Below are 21,965 nucleotides of genomic sequence, written 5' to 3' on the forward strand. Positions count from 1 at the left end.
GTATACGATATACAATGTAAAATAAATATATCCAATCACTGATATGTTGTCATATTTGGTTTGTTTATTTTGTCTTGACCTGCACTATATTATGGGTTGGTGCACACTGTCCTTTTTTGTGTCGTGTTGTGTCAATGTCATGTTTTGTGTTGTGTGTTATTCCATTTGCACAAGCTTCACAATCTCATCTCTGTACTTGTATATGGTGAGATGACAAAGTTGACTTTGGCTTACTATTGTATTGTATTGTATTGTATTGTATTATTACTTTCTATTCTCCAGGTAGGTCCTACCCCTTTTCCTCAAACAAGGCATGAAAAGCCAACAAATGGTGTTACGATGACAAAGTCAAGGCAGAAATAAAAGTAGCCACATACTGAAATATATTTTTCTACTACATAAAACTAATGAGACAAAACCCTCACCAGGTCAGGATCTACAGTACTGGTCTGGATTTTCCCAAAGAAATGACTCATGCACAGGTTAAAAAAAAAATAAAAAATTCTGGCAGAGCTTCTAATCAATCAGACAAATTTTAAGATTTTTTTTCTTGAAAATTGTTAAGCCAGACTTCCATTATATGTGTCTAACATATTTAAGAACAACTATCCAAACAGTTGTGTGGTTTGAAATTGCTGTGAAATTATTATATTATATAAAGGTGGACATGGAAGGCAGAATTTATCTGTAGTACCCCTGAATCAGAGGGATACACAAGAAAATACGATCAGAAATTCCTCGGGAGCAGAAAAAACATGTTGTACATTGCTCATTTACAGGGATAATGTTTGGGGTGCCCCCACACACCTTTCATGGCTGCCCACTGTTCACCAAGGGTGATGGTTAAATGAAAAAAGGACACATTTTGTACCAAAAGCTACTAAATAGCACTGAATAATTGATTATATACAAGTGTCATTAATGCTCAAACATTGGGAAGAAGTTAAGAAAAATGTTCCAGAATTCCCAGGGTGATTATTTTGGCTTCAAGGATGTTATCACTATATCACCCATGAGCCACAGCTGGTGTTAGATATATAGTTACCTTACTGCTACTATTATCTGATATACCTGACAGCAAGCCTAATGAACCTTTTCACTTTCTTTGCTTCAAGGAAGCTCTTTGTCGTTTGCCTGTGGCTCACAGCTGGTCACACCATGGGTCACCAGAGTCTCTTTTCCTGGAGGGCACTTATATCTGTCCATGTTGAAAGATGTGCAGGGATGCTGTCCTCCATGACACATGCCATATGCCTTTGTCTGTTGCTGCTGTTGTTTTTATAGATGCTGCTGGATTGCATTGAGGGATCCTTCAGCCAGCATAATTTTCAGAGCTTGCATGAACCAATATGTACTTAAGAAAAGTTTGTCTCTTTGTGTATTATTGGTTTCAATTAATTGAGACAAGATAGATGGGTCTGGGGAACTCTGAGTCTCTCTCCTTATGTGTCCAGCTGTGACACCCTGCACCTGATTATGCAATCCTGGTCCATCCCAGGTAAACCAATAAGACTTGGTTGAACCCAACTCTATAGGATCCATTAGACAGCACCCAGTAGGTGCTGCCATATTAATGTGGACGTTCAACCTACCTTGTGTTTGTTTTGGGCTCCTGCCATATTGACATGCCTTCTGGTTTTTGTTCCTTTTCTGGTTCCCTGGTTTTGGCCCTCATGCTGATTGTTTTGTTTGAAATAAAATCCCTTTTTGTCCCGATGTCCTGCTTCTGTGCCTTCTTTCCCCTTAGACCCAATGTCATGACACCAGTATGAAGGTGGGCCGAGAAACTCCATGCATACAATAAAGAGACTGGATATTCAGCCCACTTTACAATCTCTTCTTTTGACTTGTGTTATGATCTCACCCTTCTGCCTTCTCCAGGCACCAGAATTTCACCAGAATGCGAGGTAAAATAAGGGCTGTGAGGTAGGATGGTGCTACCTCATATTTGGCTTTGTAGGCCAGGATCAGTATTTTGCATCACAAGAGGTTGTACACTCTCTATGGCTTGTTCACAGAAATCCTCATGTATTTGTATTCCCAATTCCACTTCCCATGTACGCTTGAGTTTAATACTTAAGTAGTTCCTAAAAGACAGGATAATATCATACAAATTTTAGATAATTCCTCTGTGATAAGGACTAAATGATGGCATGGTTTCTCAAGACTGTTCTGGTGGTAAAGAAGGGAAAATTATTTGGGCAAAAAAGTTAAACAAAACAGATGGGTAATAGAAGGCCATAGCGAGTTGACAAAATTGGCAAAACTATCAAAACCACTGTCCGCATATAAATATTTGAGTTGTGTTATACCGTTGTCATGCCACACTGAGAATGCCGAGTCTAAGAGTGATGGAATGAATAGTTGTTATGTAGTGGACCCGACAAAGATGCAGTTTCAAATTTAAAGTGCCTAAACTGAAACCAGATCTTGAGTGTGTTAAGAATCAATTGACTATCAGTATGCAGAGAGGGTTTTATGGGTATAGAGGAATAAAGTAGAGCCATTACAGAATAATTAATTCAAATTCACACCAAGATAGTCCAGATTATTTTAACCAGTAGCAGAGTTTTGTGATTTAAGCAGCCCAATAGTAAGCAAGGAAGTTAGGTAAATCTGCATCTCTGCAGTAAAGTTTAAGTTCAGCAGGATGTTCTGAATGTTAAAAAGTGTACAGTTAAAAGAAAATAATTGACATCCCTTTATCTTCAGATATAATATGAGAAAGCACATCCTCTAAGGGAGATTCAATTACTTTAGCCAACACATTTACATCAGCATTAAGCAAAGAAAGTGGCATGTAGGAACCACAGGATCCTTGTCATTTTTGAGAAGGAGGGCTATACTGGTCTCTGAAGCTATATTGTGTTAAAGTTGGTGGTAAACAATCCCTTTCCAAGGATTCATTAAATATAGATAAAAAGTAATGGTGCCAGTTGAATCAATAAATGTTTTCTATAATTCAATCGGAAATCCATCAGGGCCAGGGCCTTTGTTGGATTGCATGGCTGCAATAGCATTTAATACTTCTTCGAAGAAGAGTGGGGAGTCAATTGCCTGGCAATATTAGTATCAATATCTGGATTCTAAAGGTTGTGAAGAAATTTGTTAATTTTACCATTGTCGGTAGGAAAGTCAGATTTATATAGCATAGCATGGGAAGTTTCTAGTCGGAAAACTACCTGCCCTATCGCCATATTTAATGAGTCACGGCTGTGTAGTAGCAAGCACTCTACCTCTTTAGTTGACATCAGATTGAATTCTGATGGCAATCAAGGCGCTGCTTCAATAGCTCCAGAGAAGGGTTCAGTGTGTATCGTTGATGAAGGTTACTAATGGCAGATGTAAGTTCTTTAAGCCTCACGATAATATTTTTTTTTAGAAAGAACAGAGTGAGAAATAATTGGACCTATCAGTTAACAAGAACTCCTCAATTGAATTGGAAATAAATAATAAAATTCTTTATCTGCCAACAGGAGAGAATTAAAATGGTGCACTATGTTTATAGGTAGGGAGTTTAATATCCAATAATTAAGGTGGGTGTTCATATTTATCTGAGAGGCATACATTTTAACTTTAACATGATAGCATCACTAGCACCTTTATCGATCACCAGCTGTGAGTTCACCACTTGCAAATTCACCCTGATAGTAGACAAAGCATCCCAGAGGGTAGTTGATTTTTTACAAATATCAGCAATGTCTTTCCTCAGCAAGTCCAGCAATTTGACAGTGAGAGCAGCAATATCCAAATGAGCTTGACTCGAGGGGGGATTTATGGCTCACCCGAGGACGTAGTGTTGGTTTGCAGACTAGGCCTCAGTTGTATTTGAGTAGCAAGAATCACCTAAACTCAAACGTAAGTTATAGCTCCCTCTCTTGTCCTCTGTGCAGTTTGTGAAATGTACAGTTTGTCAAACTTCGTCAGTAGGGAGGATTTTACCTGTGAATATCCGAGCTAGAGCAGCGCATACGAAACCTAAACTTAACCTACATTTCTAGCCCCGGATGTGCACCAGCCCTGTCAGCTGGTGAGTGTCTCTACCCCAGTGCCGGTACCAGTAGAGCCCTCCAGACAGCTGGGCAGTAGGGTGGTGGCTCGGCGTTAATCATGCAAGTGAGTTACCGTTGCGAGCCACCAAGGTCCCCCACCATCAGGCTGCCACTCCTCAGTTCACATTCAGAAGCGCTTCTCCACCCTCAGCGAGGCATCCTACAAACCACCGGCTCTGGTCAGTGTCGACACCATAGTTAGAAACGTGAGGATAGCTGCACCAGCCAATAAAATTGTGTTTTCCTGGAGCACCTGACATCCACACAAATTTAAAAGCGCTGGCGAAAAATAACCGTAGATACTCCAGTATAGCGATTCACATTGGCGCTAATGATTTCCTGCTAAGCTAGTCAGAAATAACCGCAGTTTTCGCATAGTGACGAGACCTGTAGCAGGCTCCTCGACATAAATCGCTGGTTGTTGGGGTTGTGTCCAAAAAATAAATTTGGCTTTATTAATAACTGGCCAACATTTCGGGGGAAACCTGGTCTTTTCGGGCGAGACGGCATCCACCCCAACTGGGTGTCGCCACTCAGTTATCTACAAATTTGGCTCATAGTCTTAAAATCAAAAGACTAATCTGACTCGCCAGAGCAGAGACCAGGCGGCAGACAAACTGTCTAAACCAAGCGTCTTCCATTTGCATAGAGCAGCCACCCAGCGTTTACACAACTGCCACTCTCTTTACCAAAATAAAAACCATAAGTTCATTCCATCGATTATTATTTATAGACCCCCTTAACCTTACTCAGAGTTTCTTAGTGAATTACAGACTTTACAACCTGGTTGTATTTGTGGCTAAAGCCTTAATTGTCGGTGATCCACTGTGATAAATTAGAAGACTCGCTTAGAACAGCATTCCTGTCTATACCAGTCTCAGTTGGAGTTAAACAAAATAGCGTGTACCTAGACAGCAACAACATTCATGAAGTATGTCAATTGGGATTTAACCTCATCATAGTACTGAGCTAGTGCTGGTTAAAGTGGTTAATGACCTGCTGCTATTGTACTTGGGTCTCAAGCAGCCAGACATAAGCTGGCTGACTACATCATTAAGGAAGCGGCCCCGTAATCAGAAGGTTGCCGGTTCAAATCCCAATCCGCTGAGGTGCCACTGAGCAAAGCACCGTCCCCACACACTGCTCCCTGGGCATCTGTCATGGCTGCCCACTGCTCACTCAGGGTGATGGGTAAAATGCAGAGGACAAATTTCACTGTGTGCACCGTGTGCTGCTGTGTATCACATGTGACAATCACTTCACTTTAAAGATAGCCTTTCTATCTCACCAAGTACAGAAGATAAGGACGTAGGTGTCCTCATTGATGCAAGGTATCTCATTTGATTCTCTGTGTTTAAATCTAAACTTAAAACACATATGTTTTCTCTGTCCTTCTGTTAAAGTCCCAGACACAGTGTACTTATTAAGTACTTATTAAGTACACAGTCACCCTATTAAGCACAGACAGTGTTAAATTCACCCTAGCTAGGCTGTCCTAGTTAGGGTACCGGGCCGCTGTAGCACCAATATACCAGTATAACCACATATTTCAGTACCAGTTGTACAATGCCACCATCTGCTGCTGCTTCTGTTTGTTCTCTCCGAGACACTGAAACAAGCGCACAGACTACTGGCAGACTCCAGTGAAGATACCAGATAAATCCTAGTTCCTTACAACTTCTAAACAATGGCTTAGCATGAAACAAACCACCGTAACAACTAAAGCTTCAGGGATCTTCAAATAGACCAGTAGCATCATAATGGACATGTAATGTACACCATGGCACTGGACTACACTTTGGATTTCTCCACCTCTACAACTGTAGGACTTTCTTATTGGACAAATCATCACAAATCCTGCACTGACACCATTTGCAGGCTCACTCTACCCTGGATCCCTCTCTGTATCACTCCTTCCGAAGGTTTCTTCCTTTCTTTTTTTCTTTTGTGCACAAGGGTCAAGTGTGGGGGGTGTCAACTGTAGGGTCTGTCAAAGCCCATTGTGACATACTGTATGTGATTTTGGGCTATATAAGAAATAAATGTTGTTGATTATGGGGCCACTTCCTTAACCGTTAGGCCACCACTGCCCAAGAAGACCCCCATTTTATCATCAAGCCATGGCCTTCTGCTCACAAGAGGTACCAGGATACTATTAAGGGAAAAGTCTTGTGGAGGCTGGATGATCACTGTGTTCCTGTTTCAGGAGTTCTGTTTGCACAAGGCAGAAACAAAGGACAATCTGATTTGGGGAGTCAAATGCAGCGTATAAAAGAGGTTCTCTTCACGGTTGTTTTCCTCTTCCCCCTGCTGTCTGCAAGTCCAAAGTCTCTGAAGCTTGACCTTCACTTTCTCCTTTTCTTTGAATGATTTTTTACAGCATTGGTATCATTCTTACATAAAATATTTACATGAAACTTAAATAATAATCTACCTGTGTTAGAAATTGTTCATCCCTGTAATTTCTATTGTGCCATGCCTCTGTATGTCCAGGTAACATCAGATAAGCATAAATAGAGTGCTTTTTCTATACGTCAACCAGAAAGCCGACCTTGCATGATTTTTATACATGACAGCTTCTTGAAGGATTAGAGATTCTCTCTCTGATCTTGACGGGAGTTTAGATGTATAAAATCAAACCAGCAGTCATTTCATGACCTTCATTTATAGTGCACTCAACAAGAACAGATTAATCAGCAGATAAATTCATCATGCAGAGTGACAACATTTCCAATGGCCCCAACATCAATCCATAGCTCTCAGACCTGGCCTTGTGGCCATTTTGCATGTAATTAAAACACAGCAGGCTGTATAATGAAAAGCAGCAGCTTGAGAGCAGAATCCTTTGACAACTATTTATTCACTTCTTGTGCTTTGTTTACAAGCATTGAAAGTATGGTGTATCACACCTCCTTCAATGTCTGCTGAAGCCAATGCGTTAATCGGATTTAATTCACTTTTTGAATGAGCACAAGGTCTGCACCAATGGCATAGGTATTATAATGCCCCTTCAGACTAAAATCCATACAGCTGCATAATATTAAAGTGGAAAGTCACAGCCCCATCACAGAACTCAAACACACACAGGGTGATTGCTTATGTATAGCTTATATAATGGGCACTGTAAGACCTGATCTTCTTAGTCACACACATAGCATTACCAATGCAACAGCTTGTCATATAGTGAAGCTGCTGTGACCTATGTCTATCTTAAATCTTGCATCTAAAGGCTTTCAGATATTCTATTATGATCCTCAGCAGAACAGTCCTCATAAAGATTTAATGTGGCCAGAGCTATGAAGTCTTTTTTTAAACTAACTTGCCAAATGAAATAGACATATTTGACTCTAGAGTGGGATAAAAAAAACTGATTATAGTTTTTTAGTAGCTTACAAGCAAGTTAGGACAATAAAATGTTAAATGAAATGTAGCTTTTTGTGCATTAAACAGTCCATCCAGGATTTTGTGAGCTAGATGTTTGGTAGTAATACATATTTAATAAAAACTGCAATGCATGATGTAATGTTTTTAGGCAAATGAAAATGGAAAAACAATTACCTGATAATACTGACCAGCTGATGGATAGAAGTAAATAAGTTTTTTTTAAATGTTCAATAGCAAAGTCTTATGAAGTGTTAATTTATTTATTTATTGCTACATGTCACTTATTAACTTGCTCAACAGTTGCCCAGTCATTTGACCTGAAAAAAGGTACTGAGTCTGGCTACTTAAAATTGGAAGTCTACGACTAGTGAATCTTGAGAGAAAAATGATTACTGCGCAAAATGACAGAACTGTCACGTAGATGGGACAGAGCAGGTGAGTGAGCACATGTAGGCGGTAATGAAAACCCCACTGCACCCCACGGACGGAATCACGTGACAAGAACAACTGCAATGTTTTTTTATTTATTGTTCAATATACTCATGTAAACATACTAGCAAATCGCTTAGCATGAAGCCATGCTTTGAAAATAGTGCCCATTTCTTTGTGAAGATCCCAGCTGCTCCAACTGCTGAATTTGGTCTATGGTTCGTAGCTGCATATATTTAGACTGTAATGACCTGCCTGGAACATCAGCAATCTGTTCACTGGGAAGCTGTGATGGGAGGTAAAATAATTTAAATCTCATTGCATAAAAAGAAAAAAGAAAACAAAAGTACTCAGGAATTACAAGATACCATTATATTAGAAGAATATTAGGTCATATCCCAGGAACAGGAAATACTGAACAAAATCCGTAAAGCAAAATCTAAATGAAACTATCAATAGAAAAACTATTTTCAAAACAAAGACTTTGTTGACTTTGCAAAATTTTGAACATGTAACGAATCGGGTCATTTTCAAACCAACCTGTTAAAATACCATATATGATGTAAAACATTTAAATGGGGACCCTGAAAGAATAAACAGTTTCAGGAACCAATCCATCTAAGTCAAAATCAGTCAGTTTCTTGAAAACCTATGCCTCCCAAAATGATCAGAAAATCAAGTAATGGCATTGGACTCTCCAGTAACACCAGGCGAAATCCAGGAAGCCCTGAATAGTATACCCAGTAAAAATATTATTTTCAAAAATAATTAATCCTGACCAAACTGTTTTCTTAAAGGGGAGACACTCAACAACTAGACAGATATGCCTCTGGCAGCTCTTCGCCACCTGGGTGTTAGTGCACTTCCCTGGATTGCACCACCATTGCCATGCGTCACCAAGCAGATCAGTGATTACGTCATTCCTGCGCTTGACACCCAGCCCTGATTCATGAATCCTTCTCTGTCTGGACAATCAAGAGCCAGTCCTCGGAGGAAGCATTCTGTTATGGCATGCATCACGCCACCGCGTAGCAAAGGGCACACAAGACCACAACCAGCCACAAGTCACCATAAAGGCAGAGAAGAAAAGGAAATAAAAATAGTGCCGCACCTTGTGAACATTGCTTGTTTATTGATTCTCATGGCTACTAGAGTCTTTTAGATTGTTAATTTGTGTATTATATGGCCTGTTTCTTTTATTACAATTTCTGGAGACCCTTTCTCTGGATGATTGGCTCCTGAACCAGTTTCCTCATCTTGACACCTCTTCCTGCACACCCCTTCTACTAAAACTCGACCCCTGGCTGCTCTTTGTAATTGTTCCTGCTTGCTGACTAAACAGGTGTGGTAAACTGCGGTTTGTTCCCCACATACTCCCCACTCCCCACCGCACTCGAGCCGCGCACATTCACCTTACCTGAGCCAGCTCTCTGTCATCACTTCAAACAGAATCCGTTTCAGAACCCCTCTTCAAATGGCACAAACAGAAACTCGCTTTCCCACTACAGTGGTATATCCTTGCATGCGCCCCCCCAGAACCAGCCCTGACAATCGGATTTACCTGCTGTTATTGTGAACTTTTATGCAGTGAACATCAACCCGCTGTGACCTTAATGAGGCTTCACTGAGGCCTTGGAGCATATTTGCTGTGTGGACTCATAGTGTGGAATAAGCGGGCCTACTGCTGTTAATGAATAGATGCACAAACAAAATGCTTTTCTGGACATGGCTATTGTTGCTGTGGCCAGTTGGGCATGTCTATAATGGCAACAGCCAGCAGAGCACTTTTCTTTTTTTTAGGTCCTGTTTCATGCTAGATATTCTAATGGAGGTTGAACTTTGCATTTGAAGACTAACCACAGTGTTTGGAATTATGAAGGGAGTTTCCACTGGGGGATGTACCTAAGACAATCAAGTGGTATACAGTGGGGACAAAAAGTATTTAGTCAGCCACCAATTGTGCAAGTATATTCAAATTGTGCAAATAAATTCTTTAAAAATCAGAGGATGTGATTTTCTGGATTTTTTTCTCATTTTGTCTCTCATAGTTGAGGTATACCTATGATGAAAATTACAGGCCTCTCTCATCTTTTTAAGTGGTAGAACTTGCACAATTGGTGGCTGACTAAATTGCCCCACTCTATATATATAATGTATGGTTAGGCCCAGCAAACTGCACTGCACTCATGGGAAATTGCTTGAAATCAATTCACTGGAATTTGACAAACTCCTTCAAAACAGTGTCAGCATCACAGCTTTCAGATTGGCTGAGGGGTGGTCAGGAGGTGTGCTATTGTGTGAATTTATTAGTGCACCAATACTGCAGCAAGCTCAGTGTTTGTGAGATGCCTGTGCCTGAGGAAGATCGCATTTACTGTACATTGTGTGAACACTGCTGGGTTTCAACAGCATGTTATTTCTTTTGCAAATTTTAGTAAATTGTTAATATTTGCAATATATAATGAAATAAAAATTGGAAAGAATGCCTTCATAAATTCCACAGATTACAATAAGTTCTGGATGAACAGGCTGTCATTCTTTCTGATTTTACATTTTCCTTTGGTACTGATGAGGATATGCCTTATTTTTTTTTATTTTAGGGACAAAATGGCTTTTTGTCAAGTAAAAGAGTAGTAGAAAAAAAATATAAAATGTTGTCTCTAAGAGATTATTTATATTCTTTAAAAATATCTATGTGACCTATTTAATTTTAGATTCCATATGGCAGTGAAAATATTCTTTTTTCTTTTGACTGTTTACTGGGTGTGTGCTTTTGTTGTTTTAATTTATTCAATATAAATAAAGATAAATTCAGTAGAATGTTATGGGTGCCTGTGGTAAGCAACCCTTGACAAAAATGTTATTTCAGCCTGCTTAATTATACTTTACTAAGGGAAATGGAAAAAATGGACATTATCCAAAAGGTCATAGAACCAATTGACTGGGTAAACACCCTAGTGGTAGAGGAAAAGTCAAAAAATCATCCTAAGCTAGCAGGGACTAAGTTCTTCAGTGTACTTGATGCCAAATCACAGTACTCGAAAATGAAGATCAGCCATGAGTCAACACCTTCACACCTTTGGGAACATATCTGCAAAGAATGAATTTCAAAGGAGTATGGATGAGGTCTGCGATGGGCCCCCAGGTGTTGCTGCCATCGTGGACAACATCTTGGTGTACGGTTGCACAAAAGCAGAGCATGATGAAAACCTGCAAGCCATGCTAGTGAGAACAAAAGAAAAGGGGATAATCTGTGCAGGCAAAAGCTTACAGCAAATGGCATCCAACCTGACCCTAGAAAAGTCAAACATTTGGGCATTTTTTAATGGAAAAGTCTAAACAACGTGCAAGGTATGTGATATTTTGGCCTAGAATGGCGAAACCCTACTTGGATCCTGCAGTACCTGTCTAATTCACCTCCACCAGCTCCACCAGCTCCTCAACTGGCTCCTTTCGATGAGGAGGAGCTGCGGTTCTACTCTGAATGTCTGAGCTCCTCACCCGAAGGCCACACTACGGAAGAAACTCATTTTGGCCGCTTGTATCCGTGATCTTGTTCTTTCGGCACCATTCAATCTCTTCCACAAGCTCCAGCTCCTTTTCCGCCAGAGAGGTGACATTCCAAGTCCCAATAGCCAGTTTCCTTGTCCACAGTTGGATGGGATTGGGACTGGGACGTCACCTCTCTGGCGGGAAATGTTGGCACCCTTTACCTAAGACCAATTTATCATGGGAGACCCTATCCCATGATAAATTGTTCTTAGGTAAAGGGTGCCACCAAGTGCCCCAGACAACATAGCTCCTAGGATCATTAGAGCTCTCAAACTCCTCCACCATGATAAGATGACAGTTCAAGGAGGAGACTTTGTCAGTATGGACCTTTGTTAAATTGTTAAAATGTTACATATAGCACCAAGTTCCAGAGAAACATTATTTTATTATGTACTGTCCAACACGTATATAGTTGAAATGACATTAAAAAAAAACTTCAACCTTAGCACTTTCTTAGCTCCACCCCTTCCCGAGCACCAGGGAAAGATTTAAAATTGCCCACAGCCCTTTACTATAACTAAACATCAGCTTGTTTTTTTAGCTAACCAATCTAATTACAAACCTAACATATTTTATTATTTGGAAACACTGCAACCTGGTTAAGGCAAGAATATAATATCAAATGGTAACAGTTGTTACCATTACATGGTTGTTTGGAGTGTCATTACTGGAAAACATACCTCTGCACTCTGTTACATGAAGTCTGAATGCCTCGTGGGTAATAAGAAACCTTTATAGGCCATCAATTAGGACTAAAGCATCTGATATCAATTACTGATAGAGGGCAGGGTTTTTCTCTAAAAATTGACAGATTTCAATTGACCTCCTGACTGTCTATGCCATTTTGCACCTTGTTATCTTCATGTATTCATTACTTATTCCCTGTGTCATTTCACTTTATTTATTGTGACTAAACTTGTATACTTGTGTCACGACTACGGACACAGCTGCAGGCAATCCTGACAGAGCCCCCCCTCCAAGGGCTACGTCCTCGGAGCCCCAGCAGTACCATCAGTAGAAGGCGGCGGGGCGGACGGCGGCAACCTCAGGGCTCCTGCCCTGCTGTATCCTCCCCTTGGTCCCTGGCTCCCCGGCGTGGTCAGGTGTGGCGGCCCCAATCCCTCGGGCTGGCTCCCCGGCGTGGTCAGGCGTGGCGGGCCCGGTCCCTCGGGCTGGCTCCCCGGCGTGGCGGGCCCGGTCCCTCGGGCTGGCTCCCCGGCGTGGCGGCCACGGTCCCTCGGGCTGGCTCCCCGGCGTGGCGGCCCCGGTCCCTCGGGCTGGCTCCCCGGCGTGGTCAGGCGTGGCGGCCCCGGTCCCTCGGGCTGGCTCCCCGGCGTGGTCAGGCGTGGCGGCCCCGGACCCTCGGGCTGGCTCCCCGGCGTGGTCCCGCGTGGCGGCCCCGGACCCTCGGCCTGGCTCCCCGGCGTGGTCCCGCGTGGCGGCCCCGGACCCTCGGCCTGGCTCCCCGGCGTGGTCCCGCATGGCGGCCCCGGACCCTCGGCCTGGCTCCCCGGCGTGGTCCCGCATGGCGGCCCCGGACCCTCGGCCTGGCTCCCCGGCGTGGTCCCGCATGGCGGCCCCGGACCCTCGTACCTGCACACAATAATCAGGGCCGATCCATCTGGGTACGTGTGGGCCCTGTCTCCACACGTCCCCTCTGACACGTCTTGAGTCACCCCCTGCACCACGCAGGGAGATTGTCCCAGAGCCTCCGGCGACAGTTCCAGGCACCCCAGGCTGGTGCCTTCTGGGACTATGCAGCCCCTCTCGCTGCACGGCCCTGGTGCCAAGGGCCCCTTCTGCGTCCGTTGGGACAAGCAGGCCCTCTTCCGAGGGTCGTCCACCCTGCGGACATCCTGGACCCATGGCGTGATAAGCTCCCATGGGCAGTACTCGGGCCATTCGGGCTGGAGGCTGCCCACCTCCTCGCTGGAGGGACGCCGCCGTTGTCGCTTCTCACCCCCCTGGAAGTGACGTGGGTCCCCACGGACCTTGCGACGATCGCAGACTGGCGCGATGGGCGGAGCCCAACTCTCGTCTCCCGTGCTCTCGTCGTCGTCCGTGTCGTCCCAGTCCACAGGGAGCCTTGCCAGCAGAGCGCAGAGTTCTTGGCTCGACATGGCGAAGATCGTGGGGGTCGCATCTTCTGCGCTCGCTGCCCACGTCACTTCCTCGCTGCTGCCGACGCCAACGTCCTCGCTCCGCCCACTCACCCGCGGACGTTGTCGCTTCTGGGTTTCGCGGAGTTTCCCGGGGGTGACGTCATCACGCGGCGCCGCGTACCACGGCTTCTCGGGGAGAAAACGCTCCACCAGAACGGGCGGCGCGTCTCTCCCCTGGCGTCCGCGTTCGCCGCGCCGGGCTGCGTCCTTCGCGGTGCATTTTCTCCTCTGCTTTTTACCTCTGCGCTTTTGGGTAGGTCTCCGGCATTCTGTCACGACTACGGACTAACGGGTGAAGGAAGCGCAGAGGTCTGACATACTGGGAAGGGTTTTTTTTTATTATTAAATAAACAATAAACACAAATAAAGACGGGCGCGGTGGCCGAAAACAATTTAACTTAAACAAAGAACTGAAACTAACCCGTAGGCGTGTGGCGATTGCCAGAACTCAAAACACATACACTGTTACCAACTGAAGTTCACGAAAATGCCGGAGACCTAGAAGGGGCGGAAACCTCTGGCATTTATGGGGCGTCAGGATTGGAGTCAGGTGTTGAGCACAGCTGCAGGCAATCCTGACAACTTGTTCTGATTTCTTGGCATGAATTAATTATTTAACTTGATTGCTACATTTTAATAGCTAACATGGCTTCTGAAGTTTCTTAAAAAAAAAAAAACAAACAAAAAAAAATCGATCTGTCTGTCAAAATGTATCCTGAGAGCCCACCCATGTGAAAGGACGACCATCAGGACTAGTTCTCAACAGAGAGAGCAGCAGCTAGACTGGCACTGTCAACCATGTGGCTGTAATTTGAAAGGGCTGTTGGCTCATCATCACTTTGTCAGCTTTCATACCAAACAGAGCCAATCTGATTTCCTAGAAAGTGACCTAACCCACCCAGCTTACTTGCTCTCTCCCTTCATTCACAGGGAGTCTGGATTATCACAAACCCTGAATTGGCTTGGAACCCCAGGAGAAAGCCACAGTGCACTCCCCTTCACAGCCTGGAGGCCACCAACCTCACATCACCCACTATTTTTGCTCCTGGTAACAAGAGTAAATGGCCTCTCTGGGTTCTGGTGTCTGTGGTTTCCTCTTCTGGCCTCCTGTGTGACTGACTGCAAATCAAATGCAATTGACCTTCAGACCATTGAAGTGAAACTAGCTAAAAAGGGTCCATGCCATCTTGAATATACTCAACTACTTAACAAAAAGGACATAAAATGTAAAAGAAAAAAATTTAATAAAATACACAGCTTGTGTGTATCTAACATTGTATATTCTATATTCATATGACCTGTCTGTATGTACTTTATTTTTATAAGATTTCTATTTTTTTCAACAAAAGAAACGTCAGTGGTATTTGAAGTTTGTCAACTCTTTCAATTTTTCTTAAAACATAAAAAAAATATTCTTTGTTATTTTTTGTGGAAGTCTATTATATTAAAACCCTAAAAAGCTAAAAATCAGCTTAAATTTTCTCATAATTATGTTAGTAACAAGCAAGTGTAAAATATTTGAAAAAATGCCTTGTGTATTGTGTTATTTAAAAATTCATTCAAGAGAGCACCCCACACACACACACTCACACACACACAATTCATGCATTTCTCCTGCATCAACCAGTGATCAGTAATCCACCTGCCCCTCCAGTCTTTTCTGTTTTGCTGAACCCTTGATAACCTGGCATCATGGTTATTGTTTCCCGGCTGCCTGTGGTTAGGGGCGGGATTAGTTTGCCATCCACAGCAGTGTTGCTGGAAAGCTGACAACCTCCTTCAAGGGGACACTGAGGTCTTGTTTTGGCTTTTGACTCAATCATCTATCTTCATAAAAAGGTAAACATTACAATTCTGAACTGCTGCCTGTTTGTGAGAGGTTTCATAAAATCTCATACAAAAAAGTGATCCAGAGGGGGATTGTTTTGTTTGGGATTGATAGTGTTTGAAGGTAAATCTTTTAATATAATATTCCTGATGTCTACTCAAGTCTCTGGGCTGGCACAACACTCATCTCCTCCCTTTCCTCATCTTTCTCTCCCTGTCTAAAATCAACCTGAGCAGGTCCCAAGGTTCTTTAAAAAATAATAACAAAAGGAAAGGATCAGCATGATAGAAAGAGACAGGATGAGAGTGTGGGGATAACGTCATTCATATATTAGTGGAGCTTTTTCTGCATCTCTTGGAACAGGAACCCACCTGAGACCCACAAATACATGGAGCAGAGTTTCCATTATGTCTATTATGCATTTATACAAGAACAGCCTAACAGCAGTTTACTCTTTCTTTATTATATATTAACTACGGCAGTTCCAAAAAAGTTGGGAAATTGCATTCTGTTTTTAATTACAATTTGCAGAATAAAATGAAAATCTCATAAGACCATATTTTATTCATTACAGAAAACATATCAACTGTTTAAACTGAGAAAATTTAATCACTTTAAAAAAAACAAGCTAGGACATGGGCATGTTTACCACTTACCACTGTAAGATGACAATGACTTGACGAATGTTTAAGCAGCTCCAAAACCCAGGCAACTCTAAACACCTGTCTGATGGTTCAGGTTACTGTTGCTTCTCTGTGTACTAAATCACTATATATAATCACTTTCCTAAAATGCTGACAAAGTTAACTTCTCTGCCTAGATCATGGTAATGTGGTCAAATCTACACCTTCAGTTGATCAGATCAGTTGATAAATAAAACCACATGACTTTGTGACTTATATGGTAACACTTCAGTTTTCCTGAAAAACTTTTGCTCTCAAAATGAATTAAATTATTTTGGTTCAGGAAGGATACCATTGTTAATGTATTCTTTCATTTGCTCTGAGAGTATTCTTAATTCCTTTTTTAATTGAATGCTACCCTCAAATTATTTTGTACCTTGACTCTTGCTTGAATTTTTGAGTGTCATGCCATGCGGGTTGAAAGGGAAAGAAGGCGCAAGCACTCAACACTGAAAAGTAAAGGTGTTATTTAAAAAACAGAAAAGGCACAATGGCTAAAAAATACAGAACACAAACTTAGAACACCACAGTGCAAGGGACAACATTAACAATGTGAGACCGGGGGGTAAGGGAGAAAGTAACTTATAAAGGGTTCTAATTACTCATACCAAATGAGCAGCAGCAGGGGTTATTCGAGCCCTTGTGTTCATGTGATGTGCAGCACTTGGCCAGACAAAGACTGCCTAGGCATCACATTGAAGTTAAGGGCTATTTTTCATACAGATGTATGTAAATTTGAATCATGAATTGCTTTATTAATAAACAAAGATTAATCATTTAAAGAATAATTATATAAATATATAAATATGTTATTTTCACTTATTGGAGTCAAAAAAAAAAGTGAAGTGATTGTCACATGTGATACACAGCAGCACAGCACACGGTGCACACATTGAAATTTGTCTCTGCATTTAACCTATCACCCTGAGTGAGCAGTGGGCAGCCATGACAGGCACCGGGGAGCAGTGTGTGGGGACGTGCTTTGCTTAGTGGCACCTCAGTGGCACCTTGGCGGATCAGGATTCGAACCGGCAACCTTCTGATTACGGGGCCGCTTCCTTAACCGCAAGGCCACCACTGCCCTGTAAAAATATAGAGAAAGTGCACCGCTCCCAGAGGCACTGCAATACTGGGTCGATGCGTGAAGCGGATGGAGCAAGCTCCATGCCGACTCCCTGCTCTAAAAATCCGCTTAATATGTAGTCCCCCGCTGGGGGATGTATCAGATATTAAACTGATAAGAACAGATACTACACTTGATCTTAGCCAAAAGGCAGAGAAGCGATGGTTATTTGAAATTTGGTCACATAAGGTGGTTATTTGAAATGTATTTATTCTTTAATATATGTTTGTTGATTGTGATCTAATATTTTGATAGGGGATCTTTAAGGTGAAAAACTATTATGAAAATTATGAATTCCCACTCACTTCTATAGGCCGCTATCCTCCTCATTTGCATTTAAAGCTCATTGTGTGACTGACTAAAAGTGGCTGTAATTCTGCACCATGGCTTAATTTTGGAACAAGAGTGCCTCTGGGAGTGATGCACTTTCTCTACGGTTAGTGGTTGCCTAGCAGTTAAGGAAGTGGCCCCGCTTCCCAATTTGCCGGTTTGAATCCCGATCCACCAAGCTGCCACTGAGGTGACCACTGAGCAAAGCACCATCCCCACACACCGCTCCCCGGGCGCTTGTCATGGCTGCCCACTGTTCACAGGGGCAGTGGTGGCCTTGCGGTTATCGAAGCAGCCCCGTAATCAGAAGGTTGTCTGTGCGAATCACGAGCCGCCAAGGTGCCACTGAGGTGCCACTGAGCAAAGCACCGTCCCCACACACTGCTCCCCGGGTGCCTGTTATGGCTGCCCACTGCTCACTAAGAGTGAAGAGCTAAAAGCAGAGGACACATTTTGTTGTGTGCACCGTGTGCTGTGCTGTGTATCACAATGACAATCACTTCACTTTCACCAAATCTTTTGTTTAGACCTGTTTTAAATCATGTTTGTTAAGATGATCCTTTATTAGTCCCACAAATGGGAAATTTAAACACTGGTTTAACTTCTATTTACTATTTTATGAACTAGATATAGAACCTGACAAGAATAGCAACTTTGGAACAGCTTTCAATCCTTAGATGATATATGATCACAAGTTCACATGTCACTTGGTTACACCTTATGCTGACCAACTAACAATTTGTCAGGATTGACTGCAGCTGGTCTCAACACCGGTGGCCAATCCTGACGGTGCATATAGACCACGGAATTCCGCCCCTTCTGAAGGGACGACATTTTCGTGGACTCTGAGCACGAACTTCAGTTTCGGTTTGGTATTTTGAGTTCTGGCAATCGCCACACGCCTACGGGTTTGTTTATGTTGTTCCCCTTTATTTCCCGTTTTTTGGCCACCGCGCCATTGTTTCTTTGTGTTTATTGTTTGTTTATTAATAAAACCCGTTCCCAGCATGTCAGACCTCTGCGCTTCCTTCCCCCGTAAGTCCGTAGTCGTAATATTGCAATAATTTGAAGAGAAAAGACCACTTATTCTGATACCCGTGCCTCCAGACATTGTTGACCCTGTGACCCTCGGCCACCCCACAGGACATGCAGTGAGATGGCTAATCTCAGTTTTTCACTCACACATTAAAATAAATGAACACATTAAAGTGTCATATTTATTGGTAAGCGCAGAGGCCGAACATATTGGGAAACAATGATTTATTAAACACAAATAAAATGGCACAAGGGCCGAAAACAGGGGAAACAAAAGGGGAAAAACACAAACTAACCCGCATGTGTGTGGCAATTGCCAGAACTGAAAACACTATACATACGTTGCATGGTCCATATAAAATGTCTTAGCCCCAACCGGCTTCTCCGAAGTTCCTTTTAACCGCCCTGCTGTCATGCAGATTGGTACCAGGTGTGTCTCCAGGTGCACCCAATCACTACAGAGCCCTCTCTCCATGGGCTACGTCCTCGGAGCCCCACCAGTAACATCAGCGAAGGAGGCAGGGTGGACTGCAGCAACCACAGGGTTCCTGCCCTGCTGGAGGACCTGGACCCGCTGGCTGGCTCCCTGACGTCGTCCTGCATGGGAGCCTCGGTCCCTCCAACCTACACTCAAAAGCCAGAGCCGAACCTTCCTGTCTCCGCATGTTCCCTCTGACGCTTCTTGCATCCCTCCCTGCCCAAGCAGGGAGGTGGTCCGGGACCCTCTGGCGACTACTTACTGCACCCCCGGTTGGTACCTTCTGGTGATGTGGAGCTCCCGTTGCGCGTCCCTGATGCCTGTGTGGGGGCTTCACCGGACCATCAGCTAAGCCCCTTCTGCATCCATTGGGACAAGCGTTCGATCCATGGTTCGGGCTCTGGCCGATTGAACTCACCCTCAGCAGCTCCAGGAAGGGGAAGTGATCACCCAGTGGTCGACGTCATATCATGGCGCGACCCTCCACAGCTAGACTGCCGTATCGCCAGGAAGAAACCGCTCAACCAGTACTTGGGGGTTGTATCCTTGTCCTGGCACATATTCCGGTCCTGGCACGTCTCGCTGCGGGACTCCCCGTCCCCACACACGATCTTCCAGCGTTCCCCGCTGGTGCCTGCACTCACCACGACTAGTTGGTTCTCCTCTGCCTTTTCGCTCTGCGCTTTAGGTTTGGACGGTGACATTGTCACGTCCACTAGCAGATGGGTGAATGAAGCGGGACATACTGGGAAACTATGATTTATTAAACACAAAAAAGGCACAAGGGCCAAAACAGGGGAAACAAGGTCTGTGTCAGAACTGAAAACAACACTAAACATAGGATGCACAGTCCACATAAAATGTTGCAGCCCCAAAAGTTTCTTTTAACCAGACTGGGCCCTGGGTGGTGCTGGTGGCCCCAACGCTTCTGGTGGGCAAGGTTGGTTGCTCCAAAGTGGGGACGAGAGGCCATTTTGCATCTGCACTAAATACATCCAGGTATATTCAAAATAAAAGGCTTAGCTTTAAGTGTATTACATCCAGGTATATCCAAAATGAAAGGCTTAGTTTTAAGTATATTAGTGTAAAAGGTCATTTAAGCTATGTTATGACACTAAGTCGGTCATGATATCCTTCATCTTAGAATTGAGCGTAGAGATTGTTGAATGTGTTTGAATGAAAAAGAATAGATTTTAGACTACATTTGTTGCAGATAACTTTGTGCTTAGGAGAGTATAACTCCTGGTCTGGCGAAAGATGTTGAGCATGTGCACTTCACTCACCCCACAGTGTGGCGTGACAAGGGTTTTCCAAACATCTTAGAGAACTAATCTATTTTTTGCAAATGTAGGCTTCCTTTTTTCTGTTCATGTGATCCCAGATATACTGGATTATGTTGAGATGATTGCTCTTAGAATACCATAGAACATAGTTCTTAATGACATTGGTTGTATTTTTAAGGTCAGTGTCCTGCTGCAGTATAATTTTAACATACACCTACCTGATGGTACTGCATAAGAACTATGTTCCTGTTTTTCTCAGCATTGAGGACACTATTATTCCTTTCCAGATCTCCAACTATTTTTGCAGATGTGCAGCCCCAATCTTGCAAGCAACATGTTTGCATTCCAGAACTCCAAGTTTTAGCACATAGTTGAGTCTCTTGGCTTTGTTTCCATGTCAGAGATATGGCTTTTTGACTGTAACACTTCCAGGAAGATCACTTCTGGTCAAACTTCTCTGGACAGAACCAAGTGGCTGATAAAAGTGCTGTACATTTTTTTTTTATTTTAAAGGCAAATAACCTTTATGCTACTCAAGTTTTCTTGGTGTGTATAATCTCCAATTGCATGTTTCTTTATGCTTCAAAATAGCTTAAACAGAACATGTTTGAGGGTTTAATGGAGTTAGGATCAGGGCTCTGTGTACACTAGTACACTTCTTGTTCACTAAACTCAAACCATGTATTCCCATCACTGGAAATGAGGGACCTAGACCAAATCATGAAAGACCACACACATTTATTTATTTTATCCCATAGCTCACCATGTAGCTTGGCAAAATGCATTTCAGATGCATTGTCTTATATCTGTATTGGTACAATGGTTTCTTGCAGTGTCCAGCAGATCCATCTGAAGACCATTTAAATGATTCATATAAATTTAGTTATATTTATTAAGTTCTCTAACAGGCTAAATGAAAAGTGTGGATGTGTTCATAATTTTACTGTGAACAATGACTTTTCCTTTTCTTTTACTTCTATATGCACTATTATAGTGAGTTATCTGTTAATTACAAAGTAAGTTGCCCATACCATACAGTCCTCCTTGATTGACCTTTTGAATAACGGCATTAAGGCGTCAATGACAAGATTAGTCTGCCAGACATCTATTCTTCATCCAAGGCATTTTCACACCAATCTAGCAGAACATTTACATAAACAAAAACAGATGGACAAAATACTTAAAAAGTGCTTAAACAAGTAAGCAGCTGCTGAATCAAGAAACAGCATTAGAACAGTATTTGAACAGTATGTCCACAGAAAAAAACAAAACTAAAGAGTTTCATAGTTCTAGATTATGTATGATTGATTTGTACACACCATTGGCCTTCTTGGGAGTGCTGTTGATAGTGGACAAGGGTTCCCACTTGAAGCAAGGCTTCAAGTCAGCCATCTTTAGTGAACAACCCATTGGAAGTATGCATTCATATGATTTCTTTTCTCTCTTTTGAGAAAAGTAGGAAAGGTTGATGCATAGACAAACAATGCTCATTAGGTTATTTCTACTGTGTTCTTTGTGTACTAAAACAATCTTTACTTTATATTTCCAGATTTCCATTTCAGCCCAGCTTAATTTATCAGGAACGTGGGCATCAGGTGCACAAGGAGCTGGTGTGGAAGACTCATG

The 21,965-nt window shown here is 42.8% G+C and overlaps 1 non-coding gene across 1 annotated transcript; it reads right to left on the reverse strand.

Moving 5' to 3' along the window:
• Window positions 1-17,186: 17,186 nt before the first annotated feature.
• Window positions 17,187-17,376, reverse strand: LOC114765423 (U2 spliceosomal RNA). Its single transcript, XR_003742617.1, has one exon. It is a non-coding gene; the product is annotated as a U2 spliceosomal RNA (small nuclear RNA).
• Window positions 17,377-21,965: the final 4,589 nt, after the last annotated feature.

The sequence above is a fragment of the Denticeps clupeoides genome, chromosome 15 (assembly GCF_900700375.1).
Source record: "Denticeps clupeoides chromosome 15, fDenClu1.1, whole genome shotgun sequence".
NCBI lineage: Eukaryota > Metazoa > Chordata > Actinopteri > Clupeiformes > Denticipitidae > Denticeps > Denticeps clupeoides.